The sequence below is a fragment of the Gobio gobio genome (assembly GCF_949357685.1).
Source record: "Gobio gobio genome assembly, chromosome: 22".
Taxonomy (NCBI): domain Eukaryota; kingdom Metazoa; phylum Chordata; class Actinopteri; order Cypriniformes; family Gobionidae; genus Gobio; species Gobio gobio.
The window spans coordinates 47,803,387-47,820,653 of record NC_137118.1 but is presented as its reverse complement, the minus strand read 5'-3'; the positions used below and the strand labels follow the sequence as shown (position 1 = coordinate 47,820,653).

The 17,267-nt window shown below is 38.9% G+C and overlaps 1 long non-coding RNA gene across 1 annotated transcript; it reads right to left on the bottom strand.

The window, feature by feature from the left end:
• Positions 1-11,752: 11,752 nt before the first annotated feature.
• On the bottom strand, positions 11,753-16,975 carry LOC307118367. Its single transcript, XR_013815543.1, has 4 exons — positions 16,865-16,975; positions 16,546-16,709; positions 16,250-16,377; positions 11,753-14,935 (listed from the first exon to the last, which is right to left on the bottom strand). It is a non-coding gene; the product is annotated as an uncharacterized lncRNA (long non-coding RNA).
• Positions 16,976-17,267: the final 292 nt, after the last annotated feature.

Sequence of the window (17,267 nt, the reverse complement as noted above, 5' to 3'; positions counted from 1 at the left end):
GAATAATAAACTGACATTAACAAGGTTGCGCTGTTGGCGTTCGCGCAGCCTCTCGGGGAGAAAACAAAAACAAATGAGCGCCGCTCACACAAAGAAACTCAGTTAACATACACGCTTACAATTGCAAATTGTGGAGTTTTTATATTTATAACATATGATACAGTTAAGCAACATCACACAACCAAGAGTGTGTTTTCCTGAACACCATCACGACTGAAAATGACACTGATTTCATACGACAAACAAAGATCACAGCAGAACCATAATGCATCTCGTGTTACTGAATGAACTACTGGTTTCATGTTTAAACATTCTTTTCAATATTTCTTATTTGGATATTAAAAACTTATCATATTCTCATATTTAAACATGAACACTGGTGAGAGTATTGCTTCAGAATAAATTATATTTACGTTTACAAAATTCCTATTTTTTTTCGGACAAGCACATTTTTTACCTGGACAAGTGAATGATAAAGCACGTGAACAGGCTTAATGTCCAGCCCTGCATTTATACACTTTAACCTCAGATGCTCGACAGTGTTGTTCTTCTTCACGACGTATGATGTCATCACGTCAGAAAGGTCACATGACGCAGGTGGAAGTGCCGACCCAGTGTTAAAACGAACGTGCAGAGACTAAATCAAACGCCCTTTACACAAATAAAGGTGAAACAACGATGACGGACGATTTTAAAGTAGGAGGAGAACATGAGATGGAGTTTTTCGGCACTTCCACCTACGTCACATGACCTTTCCAGCGTGATGACATCATACACCGTGAAGAAGAACAACATCTGAGGTTAAAGTGTATAAATGTGTGTGTTGTAAATGTGGCGATGGTTCCTCTAGATCAGACTCTATTCCTCGTCTGTGATTGGTCAGAGCCTCTGAAACTGCAGTGATTTGGACCTTCAGCCGTTGGTTCCCATTGAAGTCCATTATGAGCAGAAAAATCCCTCAAAAACTGAAGAAAGAAACACATGAACATCTGATGAGATGGAGATGGAAACTATCAGGAGATGCTCATTCTGAAGTCAACTCATCCTTTAATAAAAACATTATTAATAGCACTGTTTAAAACGTTGGGGGTCAGTAATATTTTGTTTTAATGTCTGTGAAAGTCTCTACTGCTCACCAAGGCTGTATTTATTAAATCAAAAATACTGATTGGCCAGCGAGGCTACAATGATCAACTCTTTTAATCATTGTAGCCAATCACAGACATATATATTGAATCTGTTCAACAGTGCTCAAAATGCTAGAAGGAAATGTCACATTTTTTTTAATTTCAGACAACTCTTAACTTTTGAGATATTACTTCAGTGTAAAAAGTGTAATTTATTCCTGTGATCAAATCTGAATGTATCATCATTCCTCCAGTCTTCAGAGTCACATGACCCTTCACTAATCACTCTCATATGAGGATCTGATGATCAACACACATTTATGATTATTATCAGTGTTATCGTACATTTGTGGAAACTGATGAATTTTATTTATTGATGAATAGAAAGTATTTTAAAAAAACAGCTTTTGCAACATTATAAATGTTTGATCATGTGAATGTGCTGCTAATTTCGGACCTCACACTTGTATAACAGGGAACATCCGCTGAGGCGTTTGGCCTTGTGGGGGAATGTGCACGAGCTGACATTTAAGGAGCGAAATAAATTGTTCTCTTTCTCTATAGAAAAACAAATAGACCTATTGACAACAGAACCATTTGAGAGAAAATGACAGGAAAACGGCTTACACCTGCAGCAAATTACAGCACTTTGTGCCTCCCTCACGGCTGACAGTCATTATTTCCCATGAGAGATCAAGCTGCTTAAGTTCCTCTGGACCAGCACCAATATGCTGGAATATGAAGGATTGCTCTGTTTATGTACCTGGAGATGAAAATCGAATGTCCTCAGAGCCGCCTGAACCTCAGAAGTGTTGCTAGTGTTCAGCTGTCATTTACAGACCACTAGTCATTAAAGGGTTAATTCACCCAAAACTGTAAATTGTGTCATTAATGACTGAGCCTCATGTGGTTGGACACCCGTCAGACCTCCGTTCATCTTCAGACACAAATGAAGATATTTTAGTGTAAATCTGATGCTCTGAAAGGCCTCCATTGGCTCAACTTTACACTCTCAAGACCCTTAAAAGACACTAAAGACTAAAGTTACAAAGTCCATCTCACTACAGCGGCTCTACAATAACTTTATGAAGACGAGAATAGTTTCTGTGCGCAAAAAAACCTAAATAACGACTTATATAGTGATGACGATTTCAAAACACGGCCTTATGAAGCTTCGAAGCGTTATGAATCAGCAAGTCGATTCAGCGGTTCAGAGCGTTATGAATCAGTGAGTCGATTCAGCGGTTCAGAGCGTTATGAATCAGTGAGTCGATTCAGCGGTTCAGAGCGTTATGAGTCAGTGAGTCGATTCAGCGGTTCAGAGCGTTATGAATCAGTGAGTCGATTCAGCGGTTCAGAGCGTTATGAATCAGTGAGTCGATTCAGCGGTTCAGAGCGTTATGAGTCAGTGAGTCGATTCAGCGGTTCAGAGCGTTATGAATCAGTGAGTCGATTCAGCGGTTCAGAGCGTTATGAATTTAAGATAAAAATAATAATTTTAAGCATTATGTCCAAAAATTGTATGGTGTTGATTCATATGCAGCTTTAAAGACAGCATTAATTCATTATTAAGCAAGATTTCTGATTTTACCAGCCAGAGAATGTCAGGTGGCGCGACCATATATTAATTTAAAATAATATACATATGAATGATTGTAGTGTCTAAAATGCTTATCACATGGTATGCTTTCCATTTCAATTCATATAAACAAACACTTTTCTATGTGTTCAAACACCCAATTTTCCAGTTTTTATGTTTTGTTTTTGACTGTAAATTTTTTTCTGTATACATTATACAACGGTTTACAGTTATATTTCTTACTTCATTTTGGAATTGCGGTGGGAATTGATCGTTTTAAATGTAAATTTGCTGGTTGCACCACCTCAATTCAAATCTAACAGGCATTAACTGGGACACACATACAAATGTTTATTTGTAATATTTTTATAATAACATATTTTGTGATGTCATATCCGCGGTCACATGGTTTTCTTAAAGGAACATTGCATAAAATGATATTTTTATGTCCCTGACATTTTTTCGGTAAAGGTTTCTAAAGTAATAGAATAGTTTTGAAATAGAACTGATACACTATTTTCCCTCATTTATAAGGAATTTAACGTCAAATTATGCTAAACGAGAATTTTAATTGCAGTTTTGTTTTTTGCTCGGACGGTCGCACCACCTGACATTATTGGTCTTTCAAACACCACAACTTTAAAAGTCACTTGAATTTCCCCAAAAAATTAAAAGCATTTCTTATAAAGGAAATATTGTAGATCAATTTGATATATGACATGTATTTATTAAAATTCTTTTTAGGAAAATAATGAATTTGGACACAAAAAATACATGTCATTGACCCAAATATTAGTTGTAGAATTTATTAAGGGTATATATTTTTTTCACTAAATTTGTATAAACCTGTGGCGATGTTGTAGCAATAGTGTTGCTATTTTTCATAACAAATGCTATTGATAAAAAACCAATGGTAATGAGGAGCCATCCATAGAGACAGAGCGCATTTCGGCCACGCCCACAACGCTCTCCATTGACTTTGTATTGCGTGAATCGCCTCCTTGTCAATTTAGACTTATAACAAAAAACAGAACAATGTCTAAAAGCTGCTGTGTGACAGGGTGTACAGCAAACAAGCCAAACAACACAGAAGTACGTTTTTTAGAAGCTGTCGACCCAAAAAAAACGAATGTTTAAGGAGATAAAAGTGGAGACGGGCAATAAGACGTGAAGCATCAGCAGTCAAATAAAAATAGTGTAATAAATGCTATAGTTAAACAATTACAACAACTATATGTTAGTTTTAAGGCTGCGTACAAGTTAGAAAGAGCTTTAAAATATATATTGACTAAGCAATTCCCCCATAACCACACCCCCCAACAAAGCCACGCCCCCTTTGGTGAGTACCGGCACTTATTCCACTTCAAGCACTGCATTAAACTCATCATGAAGTGAAATCACGCTGGTGTTTTCTTCTCTAGTGTGCCGTATATCGAGTGAATCGCTTCGCAAACAAGAACAAATGTAGGGGCGGAATTGATTGGATGGTTGTGGTTTGCTATTGGTGGATCTCATGTGAGTGACAGGTGGCCCCGCCCTCATCATCAGAGAAGAGATGCCCTACTTTTTTAGTCATTGTGTAACCTGTACTCCACATATTATAGAAGTAAATGAGCTGTTTCATATGTTCTGTAGCAAACTGAGCTGAAAATGTAAAGCTGAGTGAGATTGATTTAAATGGGGCAGGATTTCAAATATGAAAGTGAGTTTGTTACACACTTTAATTGTGATGTTACTGTGACGTGAATCAGTCATTTATCATGAAACGCACTGTGGCGTTAATCTGAGAGGTTTTCATATCGTAGTGATGTAATATCCTGCAGGTCACGGATGTCATGCTTTTATTTTGGGATGTTGTTTGTCTTGCTGTTGTGTTTCTGACAGTTCCTATGTGAGCTGGGGAATAATCCTGGTGTGTTTGCTTGGATCTGAAGGCTGAGACACACCAAGCCGATGCCAAAATCTGAGCGGCAACGAAAAAGACTCCAGGCCACTAGGGATGGGTTTCGTTAAGGTTTTAACGGTATTACTACTCTTACCGAAACTGCTTATCGATCCGGTACGGTATTCTTATCGGTTCTTTTTGTTGTATATTTTTTGCTTTATAATCTGAAAAGTAAAATATCTAAAGCAAAAGAAACAGCAATGTTTGAACGAAACAAATAGAAAACATCTATTTTTAATCAGTGTGCAGACATAAGATACAATATAAGAACAAAGTGCAGATAAATGTTAAATAAATACACTTTAAAACAATGACAAATTAAAATCAACAGTGCTATAATTTCAAGAAGGTCTGCTAATATTAAGTAATACGGCCTACAAAGAAATCGAATAAAGTAATGAAATGTAAAATAACGCTCTCTGTATAATTGATAGAATAATGCTTATTAACCCTCTATGGTACGATTTTAGTTTATTTTTAATACAGTGAAACACCAATTTTATTCGTCAAACCTATTTTAGGGAACACAAACACTAATCAATGAAAGTGCAAAGAATTGGTCACATGACCCACAGGGGTCCATTTTGAGTCCTGTTTCAGCACACAGGTCACATGGCTCCACATTTTCTCCAATGAAAAGTGCATTTTTCACTCATTTACGTCCCACAAAAAATATGAATCACCTTCACTGGCAAGTAAAGAAGTATTTTCAAGAACTTTTACATTATATATAATCAAATGTTTTATAGTAAATAACAAAAAACTGTGTGTTGCCTCAAGGGGACATTGTACCATAAAGGAATCGCATAAGGCCAGACACTGGGTTGGAGACAAATGTAGTATATTTGTAAGGAAAAGAGTTAGAATTCTCGAAATGTATTTGCATTTTTGCATGATTTTGTAATGCACGTATAAGAATAGTAATTCACATACTATAAATGCATCTATTATGATCTGCATGTTTTCTATAGCACTTAAAAAAAGGTATAAAACACAACTGATGAGGGTGAGGATGAGGAGTCATGTGATGAGGAAGATGAGGTGACAATCTGATGATAACTTGACACGATATATTAATATGATAACTTGATGTGATGGTTTGTTGATGCTTGTGTTCCACGATGGTACAATGTTGCTTGAGAGCAACAGCTGAATTTGAAATGTTACTTTTTATTAAATATGAAATTTGTAATACATTATAAACTGGATAAATGTGTTTGTTCAGGTGTCTGGTTAAAGAAATCGATGTTTTCTATAAATACATTTCTTTTTTCTACATGAAAATGTCAAATGTTTAAACTTGTCCATTGTGGTACAATGTTGCCTTGAGGCATTGTTATAGTGTCCTATTTTAAGCCGTAAAAACACCACAAATAATTTTTTCCTCATTGAAATCATATTGCGTACCATAGAGGGTTAAAGCTAAACTTATTCATTCAAGAGCTGTGAATATTTTCTCTTTGCCTTTTGTTTGATTCACATGAATGGCTCAATCATCAGCAGGTTTATTAGACGCTGCCCCTTTAAGATCTAATTATATTCTCCCATTTCTCCAAACTATTTACACCCATTTAAGACAGAAACTGTGTTTAAGTGACTACTCTCCAATCCGGTCATTTTGACAGTCTAGTTGTTGTGTATTTGATGGTTTAGACGCGCACACGAAGCCTAAAGTATAATGTGCAAGTCAGTCCGTTTCGCAGCGCACACACACACACACACACACACACACACACACACGCCGCCTTGAAATTGGAAATAGCATCTCTTCCGTGGATTATTGTGTATTTAATAGCTCTTTTTATCATCTAACACGTCACGCAATTTAGCAACAGTAGACGCTTTTCTGAATTGCGAATTTCATTTAATTCCGGGTTTCGGTACCCAAGTTCTGAGCCTGCGTGCTATAGGGTGACCAGACTGAAATGTCCCCGTTTTACAGCTCGTTCAAAACAACCCGCATATACAAAGAAGCCCAACATACAGCAGCCTGGTGGTGCTGGTGGGCCAGACCATAATACAACACAGATTTTGGCATAAATTGAGTTATCTCATGACGGTTTCCTCACACTTTCATTGTGATTTATTTGTAAATTGTACTGAAGTGTGAAATTGTGTGATGCATTGTAGAATGAAATAAATCATTGAAAATATGATTGCAGAAACGTCTGTGGTTATTAACTGAGCTGTCTTTGTCCTCCGTATTCTCACTATATCAGACCCATAAACGCTGTATGCATCAAATATGATACTCAAAATGGAACCCAAAATATTCAGTAAACTCTTCAATTTTTCAGATTTATTCTGCAGGCTTTCCAGGGTTAATAGCCCACGTGCTGCAGGCGGTCAGTCGATGGACATCTGATGGACTCGAGCCGCTGTAATCATAGGATTGCACAAATCAAAGTCTTCAGATGACACCGCACAGCTGCTGAAGAACCGCGGGCCTGATTGACAGACTGATTTATGGGCTGAGCTTTGGACAATAAGTGGAGAGTCGGAAAGACACAATCATCAGAGAGAGAGAGAGAGACAGACAGAGAGAGAGAGAGAGAGAGGGATTTGAATGGGAAGAGGGAAATGATGCACAGTGCCGAAATTCGAGCCCTGGATTGAATAATACTTCCATGTTGAACAGGTTTGTTTACAAGATACTGTCCCCGTCCCACAGGTGGGACACCTGGGGCTCTTTTTTTTGATCGCCTTTTTTCGTATCATATATTTAAGTTAATTAGGTATCATTTGAACGCTTACAAACTCAAAATTCATCCTGTTTTGAAATCGGACATCGTGTTACCATGGAAGTCGGAAAGGTCTGAGTCTCAAGGGTCCATATTTGGGGACTGTTTTGTGATAGGGATCGACCGATATGGATTTTTTAGTGCCGATACCAATTTTTTTTCCTCAGCCTTAGCCGATGACGATACGAGCTGCCGATTTTCTTGAGCCGATATTTGGAGCCGATACTGCTTTTGCTCCCTCAATTTACATCATAAAAATGACACAATGATCAGGATGATAACAATTTAAAATGTACAATTTAAAAAAGGAACATTTATTGAACTAAACAAAAACAATATTTCACAAATAGTAAAAACAGGTGAGATAGAACAAGAAAAAAAAAGAGTTCAGTGGTGAAAATAAATATTTAAGCATAAATAAAATAACTACACTATTGCACACAGTATCAACAAGCGAGCAGCATAATAAAGTGCACACTGACTGTACTATACTTCATTTAAAACTATTTACAACCTAGTCATTTAATGGTTACACTCATGGGCGTCGGAACCATTGTATGTGTGTGGGACAAGACCCACCCACTTTTTACGATCAATGATATTGGACCCACTCACTTTTATCGTCTCTAACATTCAGCACGTCTGTTTACCTACCCCTAATCGATAAACACTTATTATTAAACACATATTAGACGCTTTATTTCCACTTTTCTAATATTTTCTTAATTTGTATTGAAAATAAATGCCTTTCCGATTTGATATGTGATGGGAAAACGGAGAAGATTGATTACGGAGAAGATTGATTTCGGCGAAAGCCGGACTCGAACCGCGGGTCGATTTGTGTCAAAACTAGATGCCGTGCGTCTTACCCCTACACTACTGTCGCTCTCAATGAAATGGTGATTGATTTACGTAATTTTGTCTTTCCGACCTATACGTTTACCAAGTAAAGCGGTATATTTGTACTTAATGTAATTGGCATCTACTCCAGTAAAAAATTTCTGAGGACCCACCCACATTTTTTTTGCTTCCGACGCCCATGGTTACACTCTAAGAAATGCTGGGTTAAAAATAACCCAAGTTGGGTTGAATATGGACTAACCCAGCAATTGAGTTGTTTTGACCCAGCGGTTGGGTTAAATGTTTGCTTAAAACAACCCAATTGCTGGGTTAGTCCATTTTCAACCCAACTTGGGTTATTTTTAACCCAGCATTGTTTAGAGTGTAGGTGCACTTCACTGAATCTCTTGTAGAGCAACACCAGCGGTAATTCAGGAAAAAATCTCCCAATGCTCCACGTGAAACTTCAGTCTTTCCACCTTTACCATCGTATCAATTCTCAATTGATTTTGATTAATATGCGCGAGGGAGAGCGAGAGAGTTTGAAGACGGTGAGAGCTGCCCTGTGGACGCCTGTCTGGAAATAATGCAGGGGAAAAAATATCAGCGAACGCAGCAGCCTTATATCGGCCGATACACGTAAAAATCACAAATATCGGCCAACGCAGCAGCCTTATATCGGCCGATACACATAAAAATCGCAAATATCGGCCAACGCAGCAGCCTTATATCGGCCGATACACGTAAAAATCACAAATATCGGCCAACGCAGCAGCCTTATATCGGCCGATACACGTAAAAATCACAAATATCGGCCAACGCAGCAGCCTTATATCGGCCGATACACGTAAAAATCACAAATATCGGCCAACGCAGCAGCCTTAAATCGGCCGATACACGTAAAAATCACAAATAGCGGCCAACGCAGCAGCCTTATATCGGCCGATACACGTAAAAATCACAAATATCGGCCAACGCAGCAGCCTTATATCGGCCGATACAGGTAAAAATCACAAATATCGGCCAACGCAGCAGCTTTATATCGGCCGATACACGTAAAAATCACAAATATCGGCCAACGCAGCAGCCTTATATCGGCCGATACACGTAAAAATCACAAATATCGGCCAACGCAGCAGCCTTATATCGGCCGATACACGTAAAAATCACAAATATCGGCCAACGCAGCAGCCTTATATCGGCCGATACACGTAAAAATCACAAATATCGGCCAACGCAGCAGCCTTATATCGGCCGATACACGTAAAAATCACAAATATCGGCCAACGCAGCAGCCTTATATCGGCCGATACACGTAAAAATCACAAATATCGGCCAACGCAGCAGCCTTATATCGGCCAATACACGTAAAAATCACAAATATCGGCGAACGCAGCAGCCTTATATCGGCCGATACACATAAAAATCACAAATATCGGCCAACGCAGCAGCCTTATATCGGCCAATACACGTAAAAATCACAAATATCGGCCAACGCAGCAGCCTTATATCGGCCGATACACGTAAAAATCACAAATATCGGCCAACGCAGCAGCCTTATATCGGCCGATACACGTAAAAATCACAAATATCGGCCAACGCAGCAGCCTTATATCGGCCGATACAGGTAAAAATCACAAATATCGGCCAACGCAGCAGCCTTATATCGGCCGATACACGTAAAAATCACAAATATCGGCCAACGCAGCAGCCTTATATCGGCCGATACACGTAAAAATCACAAATATCGGCCAACGCAGCAGCCTTATATCGGCCGATACACGTAAAAATCACAAATATCGGCCAACGCAGCAGCCTTATATCGGCCGATACACGTAAAAATCACAAATATCGGCCAACGCAGCAGCCTTAAATCGGCCGATACACGTAAAAATCACAAATAGCGGCCAACGCAGCAGCCTTATATCGGCCGATACACGTAAAAATCACAAATATCGGCCAACGCAGCAGCCTTATATCGGCCGATACAGGTAAAAATCACAAATATCGGCCAACGCAGCAGCCTTATATCGGCCGATACAGGTAAAAATCACAAATATCGGCCAACGCAGCAGCTTTATATCGGCCGATACACGTAAAAATCACAAATATCGGCCAACGCAGCAGCCTTATATCGGCCGATACACGTAAAAATCACAAATATCGGCCAACGCAGCAGCCTTATATCGGCCGATACACGTAAAAATCACAAATATCGGCCAACGCAGCAGCCTTTTATCGGCCGATACACGTAAAAATCACAAATATCGGCCAACGCAGCAGCCTTATATCGGCCAATACACGTAAAAATCACAAATATCGGCGAACGCAGCAGCCTTATATCGGCCGATACACGTAAAAATCACAAATATCGGCCAACGCAGCAGCCTTATATCGGCCGATACACGTAAAAATCACAAATATCGGCGAACGCAGCAGCCTTATATCGGCCGATACACATAAAAATCACAAATATCGGCCAACGCAGCAGCCTTATATCGGCCGATACACATAAAAATCACAAATATCGGCGAACGCAGCAGCCTTATATCGGCCGATACACATAAAAATCACAAATATCGGCCAACGCAGCAGCCTTATATCGGCCAATACACGTAAAAATCACAAATATCGGCCAACGCAGCAGCCTTATATCGGCCGATACACGTAAAAATCACAAATATCGGCCAACGCAGCAGCCTTATATCGGCCGATACACGTAAAAATCACAAATATCGGCCAACACAGCAGCCTTATATCGGCTGATACACGTACAAATCACAAATATCGGCCAACGCAGCAGCCTTATATCGGCCAATACACGTAAAAATCACAAATATCGGCGAACGCAGCAGCCTTATATCGGCCGATACACGTAAAAATCACAAATATCGGCCAACGCAGCAGCCTTATATCGGCCAATACACGTAAAAATCACAAATATCGGCCAACGCAGCAGCCTTATATCGGCCGATACACGTAAAAATCACAAATATCGGCCAACGCAGCAGCCTTATATCGGCCGATACACGTAAAAATCACAAATATCGGCCAACGCAGCAGCCTTATATCGGCCAATACACACAGTAAATTTGTCTCAAATTGAAGAAAATTTTACTCTGTGCCAGATAACATTTGGTCCCTCTCTAAAAAGAGTAAAAGTTACTCTATTGATAGAGCTGTTTTTCCAGAGTTAATTATGCTCAATTTAGTGATAATATTTCACTCTTTCTTGTGATATTTGACACTATTGTGTTTTTTTAAATCAACTCTCATACTATTTTACTCAGTTCAGAGCTACAAGAAATTGACTCTGCTACTTTTTAACTCTGTTCAGAGGAACTTCAAATTTACTCTGCCACAATTTACAACCCCTCCAGAGTTTATCATCAATTATGAGTGAACTATAAAGAATAACTAACTCTATTCTGAGTTACACAATTCATGTTTTACCCTCAAAAGGCCAAAAATATAAAAGAAAAACTTGCTTTTTAGTCTGCAAATAAAACCAACAAACTTTATACTCATGTCTCGCAATTTTATTTGTCATGCACCTGTTTAAACAATATTACATAAACATTTAATTCTCTTTTAATGATCATAAAAAGATAAACAAAAATAATGAAAACAATAACACTAAATTGCAAAATTGAGCACCAGTTTAAACAATAGTACACTGAATTAATTTGTGATCATAAAAAATAAATAAAACAAGAATGAAAACAAGAATACTAAAATAATAATAGTGATAGTGACAAGAAAAGAGACAAAAAATAATTACATGAAACAATATGGTACAATAAACAAATCAGAATCATCACGTAAGACATCAAAATGTCAAACAACTTGTAGTGCAAAATATCCTGAATCTCCGAAACAGAAGGTGCTTCTGTGCAACTTTGTAAGCATGGATATGTTCAGCTAAACAAAACGTCTTCAGTGCAGGTGTTATCAGAAGTACCTGTTCATCTTTGATAACAATATTCTGGATTACATGAAATACAGGCATGTCATTTTGAACTTGAACACAAACCGATAAGTATTTCCACAGCGCTTGACCCATTTCACATTCAGGGACATTAAGCTTCTCCGCCATCTCAGCGCCAACTTCCATTTCATTCAAGGGGGCCATTTTTCCGGGACCTAATTTCATGTCATTTGGATCGAATGTTTGCCAAATGTAAGCCATTTGGCACTGGTGTTTCTTCGCTAATGTTTTTGTTATGTTTTTAAAGCTTTTCAACTGCTTTTTAAAAAAAGTTATGCTTCCCTTCGTAACGCATGCACCAACAATGTATACGAGGTCCTATTTTCTGCATACAACTGGGCTAATGCACCATAAAATGATGCTTTGGCAACAAGTTCTTATCAGGAAACAAATGCTTAAACAAACTGTGGTGCTCTGCAATCAGGTGTTTCAAATAAATGGTGATCCCAGTGGATATAACTGAAGAAAACACACTTGCTGCGTCCCAATTCGCATACTATCCGTACTAAATAGTATTTGAAAAAAGAATTAGTATGTCCCAAATCGTAGTATGTTGAAAAAAGTATTCCAAAGATTCCCGGATGGTTTACTATTTCCGGTCAGAATCCGAAGTGCAGATCGATGCGCACTCTAACGGCTGATATTACCCACAACCCATTGCGAGATGGACGAGGATTCGATTAGAACTACAAACGCGGATAAAAAGTGTTAAAAAAACTACAAACATGACGGTTACGCGAGTCTGACGGTTAAGTGGAGAGGATTAGATAAAGTGGTTTGAGTGAGCAATTATCAGTATTTAACCTGACGAAAAGATATTTATTCAATATTATCCACATTATATTTCACCTGCAGCAACATTGTGAACTTTTGTAATGATACGTTTGGCCTTAACTTTGCAAACACATGAGAGGAGTCTCTGCATTAAAGACCCACGAAAGGCAGATCAACGAGCGACTACATTTCTCTCCGATACGGTAGGAAATTAAATTTAAAGTGGGGGATTTGAACTGTGACGATGATTGACAGGGCAGTTTAAACGGTGACGGGACTCACGTAAGAGTGACGAAGTAGTATGTCCCAAAGCTTGCATACTCTTCTGCTACACACTCAAAAGTATGTACTTTTTCTTCACAAAAAGAGTACATACTTTTAGGACGTAGTATAAGTAGGCGAATTGGGACGCAGCCACTATATTGACTATCTGAAGCAATAACATGAACAAATACCAGTGCTGATCATTAGGACACACAAGATCTCCTAAACCAAATAAAGAATGGACACCAAGATTATCACCAGTCACTTGGACAATGGTTCCATAAACTGTGATCAAACAAAGGAATCTGAATTCCAGTGGTTTCAAGCGCTGAGATATCCAAGAGGCTCCAGTATTTTATCAAACCCATATGTTTTGATATCTTGGGCATGAAATAAAGAGACTAAATGGATATTTATTAAACTCGAATTGTATTTAGGGGAAATATTTCTAAGAGTAAAATAGATAGCTCCTAATTTATGGATTCCTCGTTTAGATCCAAGGGGGTTTGAGCATTCAAATTCATCGAGAAAAAGCTGGATCTGAACTGCATGCCTTTGTTTTGAGAAGAGCGCATGATTCTTGAAGAATTCTCCATCGTGTATGTCATAAAGAACATTTGGTCTTTGTTCTGAGTCTCTCATCATCATATCGGTAATGTTAGGGTGCTTATAAATGGACTGTAATGTGTCAAGAATTGGTATGCAAACTTATCTTTGACAATGGTTTGTGCAAAAGTTCCAGTTGTTCTGTTACGCCGTGTCGCGAATCTTGTTCCGAGAACATATTCAACAGGATCTATTTTTCCCCATTTATCTGAAAAGTACTGCATTCTCTTGCTCTCGCTGTTTAATGTCACAAAGGGATTTTGCATTTTTTCGAAACACTGATCAATTTGACACTCAACAACACTTTTTAGGGGCTCCTCTAAAGATTTCACAGATTCTTGGGTTTGACTATGAATGTCTCCAATAACTTCCTCGAGAGAATTGACAAGATAGTTAATAGTTGTGCAACACCAGCAACTTTAAGTTCAGCTACTACTGTTGCACAACTGTTTACTATATTTGTTTTTAGGAGTACAGACTCACATGCTGAATTCTGGTTGGGGAAAACACCTCCCCTAATGAAATGGAGTTAGCGGTGGATGAGCTTTCACCATAATCGGCGGGTGAACCGTCAGTCTCACAACACTTGCAGAGATGCTTTCGGAATCCAGAAAAACTATGGTCAACATGTGAACAACCTCTTTGAGCACATTTTAACTTTAGACCTTTTCCTGGACAAAGGCCATGAACTAACTTAAAGTGCCTTATAAGGGCATTGGCACTAACATGCCCCCTTTTACAGATGAAACAAATCAGCTTCTCACTGGAGCATTCTAGCTCTTAACTCAGAGACTCTAGGATTCACCTTAGTGGTTTCAACATCTATGTCGTAGACAGTGGTTTGTAGGAAGCTAAACACATTGGTCAATTCCTGACAGTATGAGGTGCCAAAGACAAAGTGAGCTTTGAAAAGCTCATCAACACAAGCCAGTGAATTAGAGGCCTTACAGGGTAGAGCATGTTGGTCAATCACAATAAAACAACACTGGACCTACTTCTCTTTGGCCCAAGTAGATCTGGCTGAAGACTCTCTCCAATGCTATCCAAGTGCCCTTGGATACTGGTGCCAGTCTGTGAAAGAATGAACACACATTATTGCCAATGTGAGTAACAGTTAGTCAATATACAGCATGAATACAGATACAGTGATGTCTTCCACCAAAGTTTCTCTATTACATACTTCCAACAGATTGTTACTAAGTAGAAAAGAATAGCACAAGAACAACAATTTGGAAGATATGGATCTTTAAGTACCTGTCTAAGAAATAAGCAAGTACAAGGTCACACAGTAACAACATTATGAACTGTAACACTAAGGGCCCTATTTTAACGATCTGAAACGCAAGTGTCAAAGCGTGAACCGCAAGTAACTTTGTGGGCGGGTCTCGGCGCTGTTGCTATTTTCCCGGCGGGATAAATGGCTCTTGCGCCCGGCGCAAATCTAAAATGGGTTGGTCTGAAGTAGCTTCATTATTCATAGGTGTGGTTTGGGCGTAACGTGAATAAACCAATCCGAGCGTCATCCAACATTCCCTTTAAAAGCAGGTGCGCAAGTTCCATTATGGATTGCTATTATTATGGCGTATTTACCAGGCGCACGCCAGGAGCGGTTCACAGCCGAGGAGACTGATGTTCTTGTAAGAGCAGTGAAAGACAGAGAAGTGAAGTTGTAATGTTGTACATTATGGTAAAGGTGATTTCACAGTCTTTTTTTTTTTCAGTCTTTCAGTTTTTTCAGTTTTTCAGTCGATTTTTTTTCCTGGTTCTTGACGGACAAACCAATTTGTCAGATGTCCTTATATACATATATGTCTCGCCACTATTGGGCAAACAGGTCTTATCCTTAATTATTACAATTAGCCTGAATCATTTGTAAGCTAGATTTATGCCTATTTTTTTCACATCTTCGTGGCACACCACAATGATTTCCGTCATCTCATGTGTTAATATTTTTTTAGTGTAACAATTTATGATTTGCAAAAATAACTGTTGCATCTGTGTAGATTACATGAGCAAAGTGTATGCGCGTTGTGCACGCTATACATTATGGTCAAGCATGCGCCCTTAAAATAGCATAATGAACAACGCGCAGCGCGCCACTGACTTTAGACTAGGTTTTTTCTGGTCAGTGGCGCAATTGTTTAATGGAACAGCAAAATAGCACCAGGGATTGTTTGCGCCGGAACACGCCTCCTTTTTTGCGCTGAACCGCCCAGGGAGCGCAAGTTCATTCACTAGTTTAGCGACGTGCTTCTGTGGAGGGAAAAGCGCGCTTTGCGCGGGTGCAAAATAGGAATGACACATGCGTCGGTGTACAAAGTCAATTGCACTGGGTGCAAGATAGGGCCCTGCGTGTCTTTTAATCTGCTTCATCAGTAGCATCACCTTGATGAATTTCACAAGACGATCACAGGCTTGTCTAGCTGAGATCTTTCCCGGTCTTTTGCGGCCTTGACTTGAGGGTGGCTAAAGGTGAACCAGCATCAGAATGGAAGACATGTCGCTGTCCCAACCTGAAGACACAGAAAAAATCATATCATTCTGACAGTTTACCCATTGCAAGTCTGTGTTGTTTATGAATCATGCATGTCTAATGGGTAAAGTTGTGACCACAATTGAAAATCTATAGATCTGAATAAAATTCCTCTTAAATAATTTAAGGAATAGCACAATGTAGTTACCTTCTTCAACTTCAGTGGCTTCAGCATTTTGGATGAGGTCTTGGAGCTCACTAGTGTGTGTGAGGTCACTGTGCAATAACCTTTGGTTTCAGGTTGGTTGATCACTTCTCCAGCAACTTTGCAGAGGTCGCATCACCTAATAGAAGCCCAAAATCTGGCTCGATCTGTACAAAATGCCAAAAATAATTAAAGCAGGTACCACAGTAAGAGCTCACTTTGTTTACCTAACAAGTCTGTGTTACTGCCGAACAACAACAGCACTTGATTTCATATTGTATGTTGGTGGCATTCATGTTTAAAGAATTAAAGTCTCACATACCAAGCCTGGTATATCCAGGAACTGTGGGAAACTAGACAGAATATCAGATGCCTCTTTAGGGTCGTGCAGCATCTTCTGGCGATAGGCCAGTGTTAACCTCATCTTTTCTTTCCAAAGCACAACACATGCATACCAAAACTAGATACATGACATGAAATAACATGGAAAACATGCATATGTAAAGATACTACGTAACACTATGTTGACCTAATTCACAATATGATTTAATGACAGACCAATTTGGAAGAAAAGAATACTTCAAAGAGAGTCACAAATGTTAAGATGAGTAAAATAAGCAAGTTTTAAGTTAATCTGAAAAAAAGGTTAATCAAGCCTTGCAGCTAATAAAAGCACTGACTAAACATCAAATATTGCACCTGTTTGTGGTTGCCGTGGGCGTTTC